This window comes from Mus caroli, chromosome 1 (assembly GCF_900094665.2).
Source record: "Mus caroli chromosome 1, CAROLI_EIJ_v1.1, whole genome shotgun sequence".
Taxonomy (NCBI): Eukaryota; Metazoa; Chordata; class Mammalia; order Rodentia; family Muridae; genus Mus; species Mus caroli.
Genome location: NC_034570.1, coordinates 9733347 through 9751689, shown reverse-complemented (window position 1 = coordinate 9751689; position 18343 = coordinate 9733347).

Genomic DNA, 18343 nt, shown 5'->3' with positions numbered 1-18343 from the left:
TCCCTGAACCCACATGGCTGAAGGAGAGAACCAACTCCCCCAAGTTGTCCTCTGACCTCCACACATATTCTGTGGCACACACACGTGCACACATACTAAATAATGAATGGATGGATGGATGAGTAAATGCTTAAAAAATTAAAACAAAGCCAGATCTGAGATCTTGCTGAGTCACTTGCAGAGCCCGACCTGTGGGCACTGGAATATGAATTTGCCTCTCCAGCACCCCACAAAGGCAAGATATAGCAGTGGGTAAACTATAGCGAGGTATAGCAAACTTCCATGTTTGAAGAGGGGCTTCAAAGACAGGCAGATTCCTAGATCTCACTGGCCAGCCAGTGAACTCATGAGCTCTAGATCCACTGAGAGACCCTATCTTAACAAAGAAGGGTGACAGACATTGAGGAACACACTCAACCCTGACCTCTGGCCTCCACATGCACCCACACATGAATGCACACATTACAACATGAACATTGTACATACACTACCCATATACAAACATTTGAAGTCAAAATGTATTAATATTTGAAAATTGTGCGATCTACAGATCCAAGGGAGCTATACAAATAGCTCTTTGGCAAATAAGAAGCTCAGAACTTCAGGGGAGCTAAAGAGATTCTCAGTGGACAGGAGTGTGATCTGTGCAAACAGGAGGTGAATTTGAACGGCCCAAGTCTATGTGAAAGGCAGATGCAGTAGCACATGACAGATCTCAGCACTTGTACTGGGAGATGCAGGCATCTGCAACCCTAGCATTTCCATGCAGAGGTAGGAGGCAGGGCCAGGAGAATCCCTGAAAGCTCACAGGCCAGCTTGCCTTGCAAACACAGTTGAAAACACACACACACAAAAAAAGACAGGCTGCCTCAGGAACAGGTGAAAGGCAAAGACTGACACTAGAGGTTATCCTCTTATCTCCACATCCGTGCCTTAGTGTGCACATACACAAACATACACAGGCTACAAACACATACAAACACATCACACATAAATAAAATGTACAAATATAAGAGGGAAAGAGAGGAGTGAGTTTGGTTGAAGTACATTGTATGCCTAGATGAAAATAAGCAAAAATATTTTGTTGAAAATAAAGAAATGCTATTGAACAAAAATATATATGTGAAAGACCATTATGTGCAGAAAAGAACAATCAAATGGCTACACCCTAGCCATCCTGTCTCTCTGCCCAGCTAGCTACTTAATTCTAGATTCAGTACTGGGCAGTGTTCTATAAAGTTGAAGATGATGGCTGTTTGCTATATTTCGTCCTAGACAGAGACAGGGACACTCCGGTTCTTTTTAAATCCCTTGACTTCACTCCAGCATATTCTTCTATCACTGCCTGTCAGTGATCTTTCCTAATTCCCACTGACCCTATACAACCAATCTACATTGATAGCCATTTTCATCAATATGTATCATCATATGATAACAGCATGATATATTTCCTGGCTTGAATCACTTCCATACGTTTGCATTTAAAGCTTATCAAAGAGACACAAGGAGGGCCAAGCTTTGCATTCAAATTAAGGTTTAGGGTTACTCCTACTATAGATATACAGATATATAGAGACTCAGGTGGGTTCAGAGATCATCACTACACAGATTTAAATCAGTGCCTAGTAAGAGCTAATCATGTGACTGTGCTTAACATACTGTCAACAGATACTTTGTGGAGGTTCTGTATTATCTTGCTGATCATATACCTATAGTGAGATGTAGTTCATGTACGGGTGTATGTGTGTGTGTGTGTGTATGTGTGATGACAGCACAGGTCTAATGACCATCAGAGGACACCAATTTCTTTTATCCTCCTCATCCTCCCTCTCCTTTTTCCTCATCCTTCCTCCTCTTCCTCCCTCCATCAGAACCCACACCCTAAGCTTCTTACACCACCTGAGGACTCTCATTCTGGCCAACTTCCATTACTTAACAGTCAACAAGGCCTGTCTTACTCCAGCTTCTGCCTAACTCAGTGACCTTTTTACCTCACTCCTTGCTTCTGAACCCAAGCACACCAATCACTTACTTACCTGGCAGTCAGTCCTCTCATCCTCCTGCCTCAAGACCTTTGTGCACACTATAGTCTCTCTGGAGTAGTCTCCTTGTTGTCTCCTCTAGCTCCTTGGCACGGGTATCTTGTGTCTGGTCTTCAGCTCTCAGCTCAGAACCTCTGTCCTCTGCAAAGCCTCCCTTGGCTGAGACCTTGCTGCTCTGAGAACCCTTCCTCAATACCATGCTCTCACTTCAGTTATAACTATTATTATATATAAATATTTCTTTACTTAATATCTGTCTTGCCTCCATACATTGGTCATAAGAACAGAAGTAGCTTTTGATCTGAGGGAGGGGACAATGTGTTTGTGTAAACATATACTTCCTCTGACTGCACAGTTGGCTGGCGTTTATTAGATGAATAATATACATACATATATGTATACACATATACATATATATAATATAAATATAATGAATAAATACTTTTTAAATTTTCACAATGTGTTTTATAAAATACATAAACAGATATTAATTATAATCTATGTTTTAAAGAATAATTATATTCAAAGCCTCCTCTTTACTGGCCCAATTTATCTGAAAACAAGACCAAATAATTATCCAAAAACAAAATATTCTACCAAAATATAAGGACAAAGGCACCACTTTCGCTAGGGACTTTGAGTCTGAAGTGGAAAATCGTAATCTCTAATTGAAGGGATTATTTTTAAAAAGTATCAGTGGTTTATGGGATGGCCTGGGGTGTAAGCTGTAAGCACAACAGTCAGAGCACTACTGTACATGCTTAGTTATTCTTGTAAATCTTCTGCCCAGGCGAATGGAAAGGGGGTGACATCAGCAGATCCCCAGCTCCCAAACATCCTGACAGCCTCCAGGAAAGCATGGCAGTGACTTATGTCACTTACATACAGCCTCTTGGACAGCCTTGTGTCTTTATATGAACAGAGGCTAAAGGAACAGGACTCTTCCATACTGCAGTCAATCAAAATCAGTAGACTGGAGACATGTAGAAAGAAAGTTACACATTATGTGTATTAGATATGAAGATGAGACTACAGAATGCAGCTCCTTTCATATAATGGAAAGGAGCACATAACCATAGGAGATGATTTAGTCATGTTTATGAGGAACTTTCCTTTGTATGTGAGAGGGACATTGCTGATTGGCAGTTGAAGAATAGGGTGTGCCTTGCATATATTAGCTTACCTTTTAGCAACGCCCTATGAAATTAGTTTTAGCTGTCCTCATTTCTTAGGTGAATACACTGAAATTCAGCATGACTGAGGAAGCTGCCCAGGTGTTCACAGTGGAGAGGCCAGGATTTGAGTCTAGCCATCAGCAACCAGACCTCTCTCTCTCTCTCTCTCTCTCTCTCTCTCTCTCTCTCTCTCTCTCTCTCTCTCTCTCATATATATATATATGTGTGTGTGTGTGTGTAGAGTATATATTATATATGTCTACATATATACATATATGTGAGAGAGATGTGTGTATATGTGTGTGTATATAGATAGATATAGATATAGATAGATATAGATACCAGACACACACACACAATCCCCTAGCCCATGGGATTCTGTTTCCATGGTGATTTCAAATCCAGTAAAGTTGAAAATGAAGATTAACTATCACAAAATTTCAAAGGCCAGATCAACTTCTCACATTTATGGTGATAATATCTAATACTCTTGTGTTAACTGCCTCATTTAAATCATACCAAAGCTCTGTGAGGTACCATAGTCCTGCCAGGTACCAAAGCCCTGCCAGGTACCACAGCCCTGCAAGGTGCCACAGTCCTGAGAGGTACCAAAGCCATGTGAGGTACCACAGCCCTGTGAGGTACCACAGCCCTGTGAGGTGCCACAGCTCCTCAAAACCCTGTGAAGTATCATGTGGGGCAATGGGCTATGCATAGGCAGCCTGGTCTCCAGTCGAGCTGAGGTCTTGAACCCCGGTGGGACCTGGTAGGTGGTAATTTCCACCTACATGTCACGAAGGCATTTGATCATGTCTCCTGGACCCCTGGCTCCTGTCCACCCCCACAACCCCCAACAAGAGAGGCATGTGGCTAGCAGTCACTATGTCCCAAGCTTCTGGCATTCTGGCTAGACTCTGCCCCACAGTTACCTAGCAACAGCAAGATAGCAGCCCACTGTGAGAGGCTGCTTGGCCCCTCCTCACTCTCTTTAAGCTTTCTTACTCTCTAGCCCTCCTTCTCTCTCTTTCTCTTCCCACCCCCCCCTTAAGCTTTCACCTCTCTTACTCTCTAGCCTTTCTTCTCTCTTTCTCTTCCCCCTTCTCTTCACATGGCCATGGTCAGCCTCTCCCTCTCTCTTTTTACCTTCTCTCCTTTCTCCCTGCCTTTCTACAATAAAGCTCTAAAACCATAGACTCTCTCTGACCATCAAGGCCAGCCTTGCTTAAACGATGGGATAGGCTTTCTCCTAAGGAGCCATGTCTAACCTCCTGACAAAAGACCTTCCTATGCTGCAGCCACTGACCGGACTAAGGACTCTCACCTGCCTGGGAACCACCCAGTGCCGCCTCTCCCCCTGCCTTCTTCCCTTATCTCCTGGGCCACTACCCAGGGGCCCCTATTCTGTTCTCAGCTCCTCCTCCATATCTGGGGTGGGATGCCGGAGACTGAGAACCTGGTACCTGGGGCTGCCCCTTGTCCACCACCCACCGCGGGGTCAGCCTCTGATGAGGTCACTTCAGGTCATAGCCTCAGTTTCTCTTGATGTATTCAGAGTAGAAAAGGCAAGTTAGCTCTGTGGCCTTTAATAAAGAGAGTAATCTCATCCATTACGGTTCCAACCGTGTGATCTACTACCTTCCAAAGGCCCAATCTCCAGACCCCACAACAGTGGCATTACATTTTGGAACTTATAAAGTTGAGTTGAGTCAAATATTTCAACCATTGCGGTTTTGTTAGGGCAACTTTGGAGACATAATAAAAACTTATATGGTAAATACCTACACCAAAGAAAGGGACCTAGAACACAAATAATGATCAAAAATAACAGCTACTGGCATTGTAGGGTTTATTATTAGAGACTGTTTAATAATGCTATATTTCTCAGTTTGCTTAATCCTTAAAATCTAGGTCTTCCTAGAGAATTCTGTCTTCCATCTTTTGAAACACCTCCATAAGACAGTCGTAGTGTCTGGATTAGCTGACCTTCCCACCAGCAATGTATATGGGCTCCCTCTAAGAACTAACCCTCACTCTTATATGACAGTGTAGTTGTCTTTTCAAACTTCACTTGTTATATCTCAGAAAATGTGCCCATGAGAAAGGATGGAAGTCTCTGATGTGGGAAAAGGACCAGAAACTGGGTGCTGACACACCTTCTCCTATGAGAGCAGAACAGAAGGTGTGAGGAACGTGCAGCCCAAGGAAACTCCAGGTCTCCTTGTGCTCTTGAAAATTTGGCTTTACCAAGTTCAAATTCCTTTATTGTCACAGCCTAGTTCTGAGACAGTAGTCTTAGCAGGCTACTTCACAAACAAACGGGCAAAGAGCGGGATATAAATGTTTCAGGAGTCCTACCAGGCAAGGTTAAACACATACATTTTCTAGACTGAATTATGGAAGCTTACAACGAAATGTATCAATCTGAAATAAAAGATAATAAACACTCAAAAAAAGTCATCCTGAAAGATAAATACTATTATGACTCACAGCCTAGAAATAAGGAAACAAGTAACTACAGTGTATAGACAACTCTACCAAAGGCATAAGCCAATTGTTCCAGTGACTTGGAGCAGCTTCAATGTTATGCTCATTTTTGAAGTAGTTATAATAGAAGGCTTCACATATGTGCTACAGTAAAACTGATGTGTGATTTCATACAACAAAGTATATATTTATATGAACATCAAAAGTCAGGATCCACATGTAAGCAACAGAATATGGTATTTGTCTTTCTGAATCCATGGTATCACACTTAATGCGATACTTTCCAACTCCATTTATTCTGCTACACATTTCATGTCAGTTCCCTTTACAGGTAAATAAAATACCATTGTATACATGTATGTACATTGTATATATATACTATTGCAAAGAATGCAGCAACATGGATATACAAGAATGCCTGCCGTAGGAGATCAGCTTCTTTGGTATATGCCCAGGCCTGGGTTATACAGCTGGGTTATACAGTAGTTCTACTTTTAATTTGTTGGGAATCTTCCACACAGATTTCCATGATGACTGTACCAGTTTACACTCCTACATGCAGTGAATAAGGGGATGAGGACTTCTTGCAGAAGAAGACCCAGGTCTGGGCAAAGAAAATATAAAATGAGTCTGAAATAATTTTTGGCTTATTACAGTGAGGAAATGCTAAACACATGGTAAAGACACATTAAAAGGATGTGGAAGCCACTTTGAGAGAACATCTGTGTTCAGGTCTTAGAAATTTTGAGTCTCAAACTGACAGTAACAGATGATGAACTAAACATTGACTGTAATTGATGAGTGCACATAGATCTAAGTGAATAAATGCAGAAAGTTCTAGAGACAAAGCAGCTTTATGCACAGAATAGTCCCAAACAATAAACAAAGGATTACAAAATTAACGAGAAACTGTCTTATTTCAAGCAACCAACATCAATGGATGCCAGAACTACTGAGTGAAAGCCAGATGAGAGACAGATATCTGTACTGTGTCAGTGTGTTCGCACACAAAGGATCCACCTATGGGGCTGCAGACATGGCTCAGTGATTATAGCCTTTACAGCACTTACAGAGAAATCAGAGTCCATTCCTAACATCCATATAATGACTCAACCGTCTATCACTCCAGAGCCAGGACACTGACATGCTCTTCTGGCCTCTGCAGGCCCCAGACACACACATGCTACACATGCATGCATACAGACAAAATACCCATACACATAATTCTTAAAATATTTTTTAAATTAAATATTCACTTAATCCCAAAAGAGAGGTAACTTTACAGTGAGGAGTTCAGGTAGACATGGCATTAATAAAGTGATCAAGCTTATACCACCAGAAAGAAGAAAGGCAACATCACACGCCACTCTAACAAGTGCAAGAAGAATATATGACCCTGTCTGGGAAATTCTTTTCAACGCATCATTACCTAATCCTGAAGAAAAACTTGGAAAAAAAAACTCAAGTCGAAAACATTGCCATGAAGCTGCTGACCTGGGATCATAACATTTGGCTTAGGCTGTGAAGATCTCGGGATTGGAAAGTGCTTGCCACCAAGCCTGAGAATCTTGGTTTAATCCCCAGTGTTCACATGAGAAGACTGGGTGTGGGTGCCACACTTCTCAGCACTGCTGAGGAGGAGAAAGGATAATGTCTGTGTCTCGCTGGCCTGCCCAGGTCCTAAAGAGAGACCCTGCTTCAAACAAAACAAAACAAAACAAAACAAACGGTAAGATGGACAGTGATTGTAGACCAACAGCCATACTGACCTCTGATTTCCACACAGATGCACATACGCATCCATACACAAATCCCCATACACACACGCGCGCGCGCACACACACACACACACAACTGTCAAAGACCTGAAACCAAAACAAAGACTGAAGACAGACTGAAAGAACTTTAAAAGACATAAAGTTGTCAGGGACTGCCATAGACCTTGTGCTAGACGGAGCATCTGTGGGGCGAGGAGGAAAACTGGAGTAGGCATCCTGTCTTGAAATCATCGCCTATGTTTGAAATTGTTACCTAATAAATTACTTTTAAAATCTCAAGTAGATAAGGTTATAAAAATTGTTGAATGTGATACTATTGTGGTTTATAGATTAAATACAAAGAACATAGAAATTCAGTGAATGATCACTGTTGCCTTTTGAGAAACAGTCCCACTTCGTAGCTCTGCATAGCTTGGAACTTCATATGTAGAACTGGCTGGCCTGGAACTCACAGCAATCCACCTGCCTCTGTGATCTAAATGCTGGGATTAAAGATGTGCCCCTCCACACCTAGACCTTTATTAATGCAGATACTCCACTGCAGCAAAAATACTATGTTTAAAGATGTCCTTACTGAGAGATGGATCACTTCTTTCTTTTCAGAGATAGAAATTCAAATCTAGAACAGTGGTTCACAAGCCCACTGGAGGTCAAACAACTCCTTCATGGGGGTCACATAACAAATATCCCACACATCAGATCCTTACATTACTATTCATAACAGTAGCAAAATTACAGTTATGAAGTAGCAATGAAAATAATTTCATGGTTGGGGGTCACCACAACATAAGGAACTGTATTAAAGGGTCACAGCATTAGGAAGGTTAAAACCACTGGCTTAGGAGTATTAGTACAATTGTGTGTGTGTAGGGGCAGGGGGTGGATGTGGATGCGTCTGTGTGAAGGGCAGAGGTCAGTATGGNTGTTGGTCCGCAAGTATCAGAGTCCAGGAGTAACTGAGCAGTATAACTACACTACCCTAGTTATGCATGTGAATTTTTCTTGTGGAATAGCCAAGATGAAGCTAGTTGTGCTGGTCTATTTCCTCTCTGTAACTCCACACAGCAAAGTGACTTCTCTTTTGTGATTAAGTGAATACTTAATTTTAAATTATATATTTTAATACTTTTAAATTATATACATTTTAATACTTTTATGTTTATTCTATGTGTATGACTTTTGCCTGCAGTCCAGCATTAGGGAGGTAGAGGCAGGAGGATTGCGAGCTCAGAATTGTCCTCATCTACATAATGAGTTAAAGGCCAGTCACAGTAAGTTACAGGAGGCCCTGTCTCAAAAAATACAAACAAGGGAAGTGGGGTCTAGCTTGGAAGGGCATTGCCCATTGTGTACAAAGCTTAGGGTTGGGTCCTCAAAATAAACCACGCCCACTATTACTCTCCTGCAATACCAGCTCTCAGCACACTGAGTTAGGAATATCAACTCAGGGTCATCATCAGCTACAAAAAAATTTAATGCAAAGTTGAGTTAGAAATGCTATTTCAAATATATAACGATAAAAATTAAAGTCTTGGCACAGGAACAGTGAAACACTAGAGAAAGTATCCTTCCAGTTCCCATCTGTGTCCTGGAGCTAAGGACACAGCACTCCACACCCAAACCCACCAGGAGAGAACTGTTCCCCCTAGAAGTGCTGACACACTTAAGATCACAGGCTCACAGGACCACAGGAAGGACAAGATCTAGTCAGAGAGCAAAACCAACTAACAACAGAGATAACCAAATGGTGAGAGGCAAGCAAAAGAACCTAAATAACAGAAACAAAGGCTATTGGCATCATCAGAACCCAGTTCTCCCACCACAAGAAGTCCTGGGTACCCCAACACACTGGAAAAGCAAGATTCAGATTTAAAGTCACATTTCATGATGATAGAGGACTTTAAGAAGGACATAAATAACTCCCTTATAGAAATACAGGAGAACACAGGTAAACAGCTAGAAGCCCTTAAAGATAAAATACAAAAGTCCCTTAAAGAATTACAGGAGAACACAACCAAATCAAATAGGTGATGGAATTGAACAAAACCATCCAGGATCTGAAAATAGAAATAGAAAAAATAAAGAAACCACAAAGGGAGAAAATCCTAGAGATTAAAAAAAAAAAAAAAAAAAAAAAAAAAAACTACACAAGAGATCAGGAGCCATAGATGCAAGCATCACCAACAGAATATAAGAAATAGAAGAGAGAATCTTGGGGGCAGAAGATACCATAGAAAACATGGACACAAAGGTCAAAGAAAAGGCAAAAGTTTCCTGACCCTAAACATCCAGGAAATCCAGGACAAAATAGGAAGACCAAAACTGAGGATAATAGGAATCGAAGAGAGTGAAGGTTCCCAGCTTAAAGGGCCAGTAAATATCTTCAACAAAATTATAAAAGAAAACTTCCCTAACCTAAAGAAAGAGATGCCCAGAAACATACAAAAAGACCACAGAACTCAGAATACATTGGACCAGAAAAGAAATTCCTCTCATCACATAATAATCAAAACACCAAATGCACAAAACAAAGCAAGAATATTAAAAGCAGTAAGGGAAAAAGGTCAAGTAACATATAAAGGCAGACCAATGAGAATTACACAAGACTTCTCACCAAAGACTATAAAAGCCAGAAGATCCTGGACAGATGTTATACAGACCCTAAGAGAACACAAATACCAGCACAGGCTACAATATCCAGCAAAACTCTCAATTACCATAGATGGAGAAAACAAGATGTTCCATGGCAAAACCAAATTTACACAGTATCTTTCCACAAATCCAGACCTACAAAGGATCAAAGATTGGAAACTCCAACACAAGGAGGGAAACTACACCCTAGAAAAAGCAAGAAAGTAATCTTCTTTCAACAAACCCAAAAGAAGATAGCCACACAAACATAATTCCATCACTAGCAGCAAAAGTAACAGGAACAAACAATCACTTTTCTTTAATATTTCTTAACATCAATGGACTCAATTTCCCAATAAAAATACATAGACCAAAAGACTGGATATGTAAACAGGACCCAGCATTTTGCTGCAATAGGAGATGCACCTCAGTGACAAAGACAGACTCTACCTCAGAGTAAAAGACTAGAAAAAAATTTGCCAAGAAAATGGTCCCAAGAAACAAGCTGGAGTAGCCATTCTAATATTGAATAAAATGGACTCTCAATAGAAAGTTGTCAAAAAAGATAAGGAAGGACACTTCATACTCATCAAAGGAAAAATATATCAATATGAACTCTCAATTCTGAACATTTATGCTCCAAGTGCAAGGGCATCTACATTCATAAAAAAAACTTTACTAAAGCTCAAAGCACACATTGCACCTCACACAATAATAGTGAGAGACTTCAACACCCCACCGTCAGCAATGAACAGATTATGGAAACAGAAACTACACAGAGACACAGTGAAACTAACAGAAGTTATGAGCCCAGTGGATTTAACAGTTATCTATTGAACATTTCATCCTAAAACAAACAAACAAACAAAAAAACCTTCTTCTCAGCACCTCATGGTACCTTCTCCAAAATGAACATTAGTTGGTTACAAAATAGACCTCAACAGACACAAGAAGATTGAAATAATCCCATGCATCCTACCAAATCACCATGGACTAAGGCTGATCTTCAATAACAACAAAAGCAATAGAAAACCCACATACGCATGGAAGCTGAACAACGCTCTACTCAATGATAAATTGGTCAAGGAAGAAATAAAGGAAGAAATTTTAGAATTTAATGAAAACAAAGGCACAACATACCCAAACTTAATACAATGAAAGCAGTGATAAGAAGAAAACTCATAGCTCTGAGTGACTCTGAAAAGAAACTGGAGAGAGCATACACTAGCAGTTTGACAGCACATCTAAAAGCTCTAGAACAAAAAGAAGCAAAAAAACCTGGGAGTTGTAGGCAGCAAAAAATAATCAAACTCAGGACAGAATTCAACCAAGTAGAAACAAAAAGAACTATACAAAGACTCAATAAAACCGGGAGCTGGTTCTTTGAAAAAATCAGCAAGGTAGAGATACTCTTACCCAAACTAGCCAGAAGGCACAGAGAGAGTATCCAAATTAACAAATCAGAAATGGAAAGGAAGATATAACAACAGAAGCGAAGGAAATCCAAAAAATATCAGATCCTACTGCAAAAGCCTATACTCAACAAAACTTGAAACTAAGGATGAAATGGATACTTTTCTAGACAGATACCAGCTACCAAAGTTAAATCAGGATCAGATAAACTATCTAAACTGTCCCATTACCCCCAAAGAAATAGAATCATTAAAAATCTCCCAACCAAAAAAGCCCAGATCTAGATGGGGTTAGTCCAGAATTCTATCAGATCTTCTGTAGCTGTCCAGCAGCCATGGAGAACTGGGTACTTGAAAGGGAGTCTGGAAATAAAAAAGGACAGGCAGGCAAGAGAAGGATGAAGCCAAGACAAAGATTTCATGGCTCAAAGTTTAATCTTTAGCACTGCCTTTATATAAGCAAAACCCATGCTTTGTTTCAGCTGGATTGAGTTGCAAAGCAAGCTCAGCAGTCAGTGAACTCCTCAAAGCTCTGGTATGGAAGGTAGGAAATTGCAAATGAAGTGAAACCAGGCTCAATGCCAGCCAGATTATAAAACCATCAGGAATTTGTTTAGCCTACTCAAGGTTAGGGGAAGGGCACAATCTTCAAAGAGGACCTAATACCAATACTCTTCAAACTCTTCCACAAAATAGGAACAGAAGGAACACTACCTGATTCAGTCTATGAGGCCACAATTATGCTTATACATAATCACAGAGACCCAACAAAGAGAGAGAACTTCAGACCAATTGCCCTTATGAATATTGAAGCAAAAATACTCAATAAAATTCTCACAAACCGAATCCAAGAACACATCAAAACAATCATCCATCATGATCAAGTAGGCTTCATTCCAGGGATGCAGGGATGGTTCAATATACGAAAACCCATCAATGTAATCAATCACATACACAAACTCAAAGAAAAAAAAAAAACACATGATCATTTCATTAGATGCTGAGGAAGCATTTGACAGAATTTAACATTCCTTCACAATAAAATTCTTGGAAAGGTCAGATATTCAAGGCCCATACTTAAACATAGTAAAAGCAATATACAGCAAACCAGTAGCCAACATCAAACTAAATGGAGAGAAACTTGAAGCAATCCCACTAAAATAAGGGACTAGACAAGGCTGCCCACTCTCTCTCTCCCTATTCATTATAATACTCAAAGTCCTGGCCAAACCAATTAGACAACAAAAGGAAGTCAAAGAGATACAAAATGGAAAGGAAGAAGTCAAATATCACTATTTGCAGATGATATGATAGTATACTTAAGTGACCCCAAAAATTCCACCAGAGAACTCCTACAGCTGATAAACAACTTCAGCAAAGTAGCCAGATATAAAATTAACTCAAACAAATCAGGAGCCTTCCTATAGTCAAAGTATAAACAGGCTGAGAAAGAAATTAGGGACATGACACCCTTCACAGTAGTCACAAATAATATAAAATATCTTGGTATGACTCTAAACAAGCAAGTAAAAGATCTGTATGACAAGATGTACAAGTTTCTGAAGAAAGAAATCGAAGAAGATCTCAAAAGATAGAAAGATCTCCCATGCTCATGGATTGGCAGGATTAATATAGTAAAAATGGCCATCTTGCCGAAAGCACTCTACAGATTCAATGCAATCCCCATCAAAATTCCAACTCAATTCTTCATAGAGTTAAAAAAAAAAGCAACTTCCAAATTCATTTGGAATAACAAAAAACTCAGGATAGCAAAAAGTAGTCTCAACAAAAAAAGAACTTCTGGGGGAATCACCATCCCTGACCTCAAGCTGTATTATAGAGCAATAGTGATAAAAACTGCATGGTATTGATAGAGACAGTCAGGTAGATCAATGGAACAAAAATGAATCCACACACATATCATCACTTGATCTTTGACAAAGGAGATAAAACCATCCAGTGGAAAAAGACAACATTTTCAACAAATAGTGCTGGTTCAACTGGAAGTCAGCATGTAGAAGAATGCAAATCAATCCATTCTAATCTCCTTGTAGAAAGCTCAAGTCCTAGTGGATCAAGGACCTCCATATAAAACCAGATACACTGAATAAAATAGAAGAGAAAGTAGAAAAGAACATCGAAGACATTAGCACAGGGGAAATTTTCCAGAACATAACACCACTGGCCTATGCTCTAAGATCAACAATCAACAAATGGGACCTCATAAAATTGCAAAGTTTCTAGTTCTCTTTCCCAGTCAAGAGGAACAAAATTTTGCTTCCATTGTCCTGTGAATGTGGCTTTCATGAAAGGAGTGATGGAAGGTCAAACTAGCAAGGGCACCAACAAGGCAAAAAGCGTAGGCCCGGCATAGGCCATGGGATCTCCGAGTAGCACAATTTGTACTGGATCTTTTGCTTCACAGAGGGAGAATTATCAACTGAAGAATACCTAAAGGCTGAGAAGCACCTAAAGAAATGTTCAACAGCCTTAGTCATCTGGGAAATGCAAATCAAAACAACCCTGACATTCCACCTTACTTCCAGTCAGAAGGGCTAAGATCCAAAACTCACATAACAGCAAACGCTGGCAAGGATGCAGAGAAAGAGGAACACTCCTCCATTGCTGGTGGGATTGCAAGCTGGTACAACCACTCTGGAAATCAGTCTGGTGGTTTCTCAGAAAATTGAACATGGTATTGCCTGTGGAACCAGCTATACCACTCCTGGGCATATACCCAAAAGATGCTCCAACATATAACAAGGACACATGCTCCACTATGTTCATAGCAGCCTTATTTATAATAGCCAGAAGCTGGAAAGAACCCAGATGTCCCTCAACAGAGGAATGGATACAGAAATTATGGTACATTTACACAATGGAGTACTACTCAGCTATTAAAAACAATGGATTCGTGATTTTTTCTTTTTTTTTCAAATGGATGGAACTAGAAAACATCATTCTGAGTGAGGTAACCCCATCACAAAAGAATACACATGGTATGTACTCACTGATTAGTGACTATTAGCCCAAAAACTTGGAATACCCAAGATATAATTCACAGACCAAAGGAAGCTCAAGAAGAAGGAAGACCAAAGGGTGGCTGATTCAGTTCTTCTTAGAAGGGGAAACAAAATACTCAAGGAAGGAAATGCAGAGACAAATCGTGGAGCAGAGACTGAAGGAAAGGCCATCTAGAGTCTGCCCCACCTGGGGATTCATCTCATATACAGTCACCGAACCTAGACACTACTGCAGATGCCAAGAAGTGCTTGCTGACAAGAGCCTGATACAGGTATCTCCTGAGAGGCTCTGCCAGAGCCTGACTGCCACACCCACTCCAGTGGAGTCTGTGTGGCAAGCCCAAATGCTTGGACACAGTTCTGAGGCAAAGAGTTTCACAGAAACTTAGTCTCCTGTTAGTCTTGGCATTCTGTAGCATGAATGCTCCAAACTTGTCCCTACATCAGTTGGTGAACGAATCTGTGTATTCTCCTTCAATATTGTTTTATTATAAGTGCCTCCAAGAAATGATTTTGACATATACCTAAGTTAGATTAGCCTCCACCAGTGTTCCAATATCCTAGGAAATCATTGGGCCAACCTTGGGCTTTGAATTTTGTAAGAATGCTACTTATTCAGATGAAAAGCCTCCAGTGTTGACAGAGAGATGGTGAAGGAAAACAGGCATTACAATTTACTGGAAAAGAGGGAGAAATCTCAGGGCTAGCTCTACAAAGTAAACTTAGAATAACAGCCAAGTTACTCCCATGTGAAGGAATAACAATGGCCTAGGAAGAAGGAAGGTTGTGGTCTAAAAAGGAGCTAGAGTAAATACTTAGACTAACAGATGAATCACTCCCATATACTGGAATTTACAATGGCCTAGGGAGAAGATGGGTTATACAATAGACTAGAATTGGAACTATGGCAAGAGCATGAAGCCCTTGCCCCTGGCTTCTAAGAATAAGCTAACCTTAGGTGGGGCTGCTTTTTATCCAAGTTGTTAACACTGATTTTTATCCCAGTTCTAAACACTGCCTGGTTCCTGTTAGCTTTTGTGCATGCATTTCTTTGTTTTGTGTAAAGAGTCATTTTGCATTGGGCAGCCTCACTGTACCTTGGCTGACCTTAATGTATCACCTAACTTCCTTGTTTTCTTCTGTAATACAAGTCTGATGCTTGCTTTGAGAAATTACAATCAGATCAACACTCCATTCTGTTTGCATCTGTTTGTCACCCCTCTAACTTCTTGCCCACCTGGGTACTGGGACCCTGATTCTCCCGTGGATTGAGGGGCCGACTGAGTCCAGTCCAAAGCACCTGACAACTACAAGGCCAATGCCAGCAGTCAACCATTAGATTGAGCCCAGGGTCCCCAATGGAGCAGTTAAAGAAAGGACTGAAGGAGCTGAAACAGTTTGAAACCCCACAGGAAGAATAACAATATCAACCAATCAGACCCCCCAGAGCTCCCAGGGACTAAACCACCAACCACTTAACACACATGTAGCAGATGATGGCTTTGCTGGACATAAATTGGAGGAGAGGCCCTTAGGCCTGAAGGTGTTCAATGCCCCAATGTAGAGGAATGCCTGGGCAAAGAGGCAGGATTGGGTGGGTTGGTAGAGGAACACCCTCATAGAATCAGGGAGAGGGAGGATGGGATAGCGGGGTTCCAGAGGGGAAACCGGGTAAGGGGTTAACATTTGAAATATAAATAAATAAAATATCCAATAAAAAATACAACAGAAAACTTAGACAAATAAAGTTTTAAAAAAATTAAAGTCTCTCTTAAGTTCCACCATTATTAAAAAACAAAAACCTACTTCATGCAGTTCAAATAATCAGTGGAATAATTTAAGTGTAGCCATCAGAACACCAATTTAGACACCTATTCATCCAAAAGCTTTGTAAATTCAGAGTCCACCTTTTTACTCACCAACAAAAAAAAGACATCTTCCAGTCAGAAATAGCAACTCTTTTGACACTTTGTGTTCAAACTTCCAAGGGACTGACAGAACATGGGAACCTACTTAAAGACAGGCTTAGGGTAAACAAGAGCTCCAAAGATTCCTCAGTAAACATTGTGAATTTCTCCAGGTGCTCTGCCTGAGCCAAATGATCGCTCCTGGAAAGCTGCTTGATTCCTGGCCTCTCTCTGGTGGTCTGTTCACAGACAGGCTACCCAGGCATTGATGCCTGATGATCTGACATACAACAGCCCTGAAAACCAGAAAAAAGGGATGAGCAATTGACAAAGACCTCAATGAACCTATGCCCAAGGACATGGTCTAGCCTCTGAATTAACTGATTCAGAAGATCATTTCATTTCGGAACCTTATCATAAAAAAATAACAAATATCCTTATTATTTAAGACAATTTGGGATGAGTTTTCCATTCTAGCCAAAAGTATTCTAATACATGAACATCCATAAAGTATTCTAATACATGAACATCCATAAGGCCAGAGAAACTTTCCTGTGGAAGGAAAAAAAAATATTTTAAAGTAGGCCTCAAAGGACTTGGAAGTTTCCATATCTAGCCAGTCTCCGGAAATCTACCATACTTCACAAGTAGATGTTGTAAGTAAGAACCCAGTGTTATTCTAGAAGCATCCCACTGGGCCCCAGGAAGCAGGAAATAAAGAAAGAGCAGACAGCCAACCCGCCACAAGCAAAAGAGCTCCTGTGGTGTACACAGGCTCCAGATTCATATTTAAAGATTTGTTTTTATTTTTTATTGGTGTAGGGGAGTGGTGAGTGAGTGTATGAGAGAGAAAGAGGAGGGGAGGGAGACGGAGAGGGAGAGAGAGAGAGAATGAGCACATGCGCTTGCACAAACACTGTATCTGTGGGGATACCAAAGGAAGACAGAATAGGGCATCAGATCCCCTGGAGATGGAGTTACAGGCAATTGTGGGCCACCTGGCATGGTACTTGAAATAAACTCCAGGTCATCCCTTCAGACCCCCATTTTTTTATTTTGATAGAATACTAATGTATCGGGCCTCAGAGTTTACTCATCATTCAGTACACAAGATTAAAAAACATCATTTAGGCAAGTTCATGAGCCAACAGAAATGAAGACACAGCAAAGAGCTGCATGAGGGTTACTGCTGAAGGAGTGAACTCCACACATACTCGGTAGCCATATAAGAGACTTGTAGGCTGGTGTATGCAAAATGCTGAGCTGCAGAATAATCAGACCGAACAGAGAGATGAGATAGTAGCGGCCAGATAATGGTAAATGGGATCCTTCTCAGCCAAGGCTATCGCATTTCTCAGAAATGGCATGTGACTTCACTGGGGTATCTCTTTACTTGCCATGTGTCTGCCGAGCAGATTCCATGAAGGGGTGCTGCCATCTGCTGGCAGCTGTGATCTCAGGTGCGGCCCTTGTCCCAAAACACATAATATCATTCAAAAGGCTTTGGTTTCTTTTTCATTGTGAAAATCTCACAGTCGTCTTCTGCCAGGAAGACTGACAGATAGAAATTTTTGCTGAGGAATTTGGGCAAGCTATCTTAAGAGCATCGTAAAAAAAGGAAAAACAGATGACAAACACATTTTGCAAGATTTCTAATTGTGTCCAAACAGTTCACTAAAATCATGCAGATAAAATCGTCTTTGTGTTTATGCCAGTATTAACACATTTTTATAACGAGTATGGTGACTCTAACGTTTGGCAAAGATATACAGAAATAGACCAAGTCACAAAGTCTCCTATGGGAACCCTAGCCTCGCGAAAAATACGGCTTTCGTGTAGCAAACAGAAATCGTATCAGCCTCCATGTGCAAAGACAGAGCTTCAGGAAGTC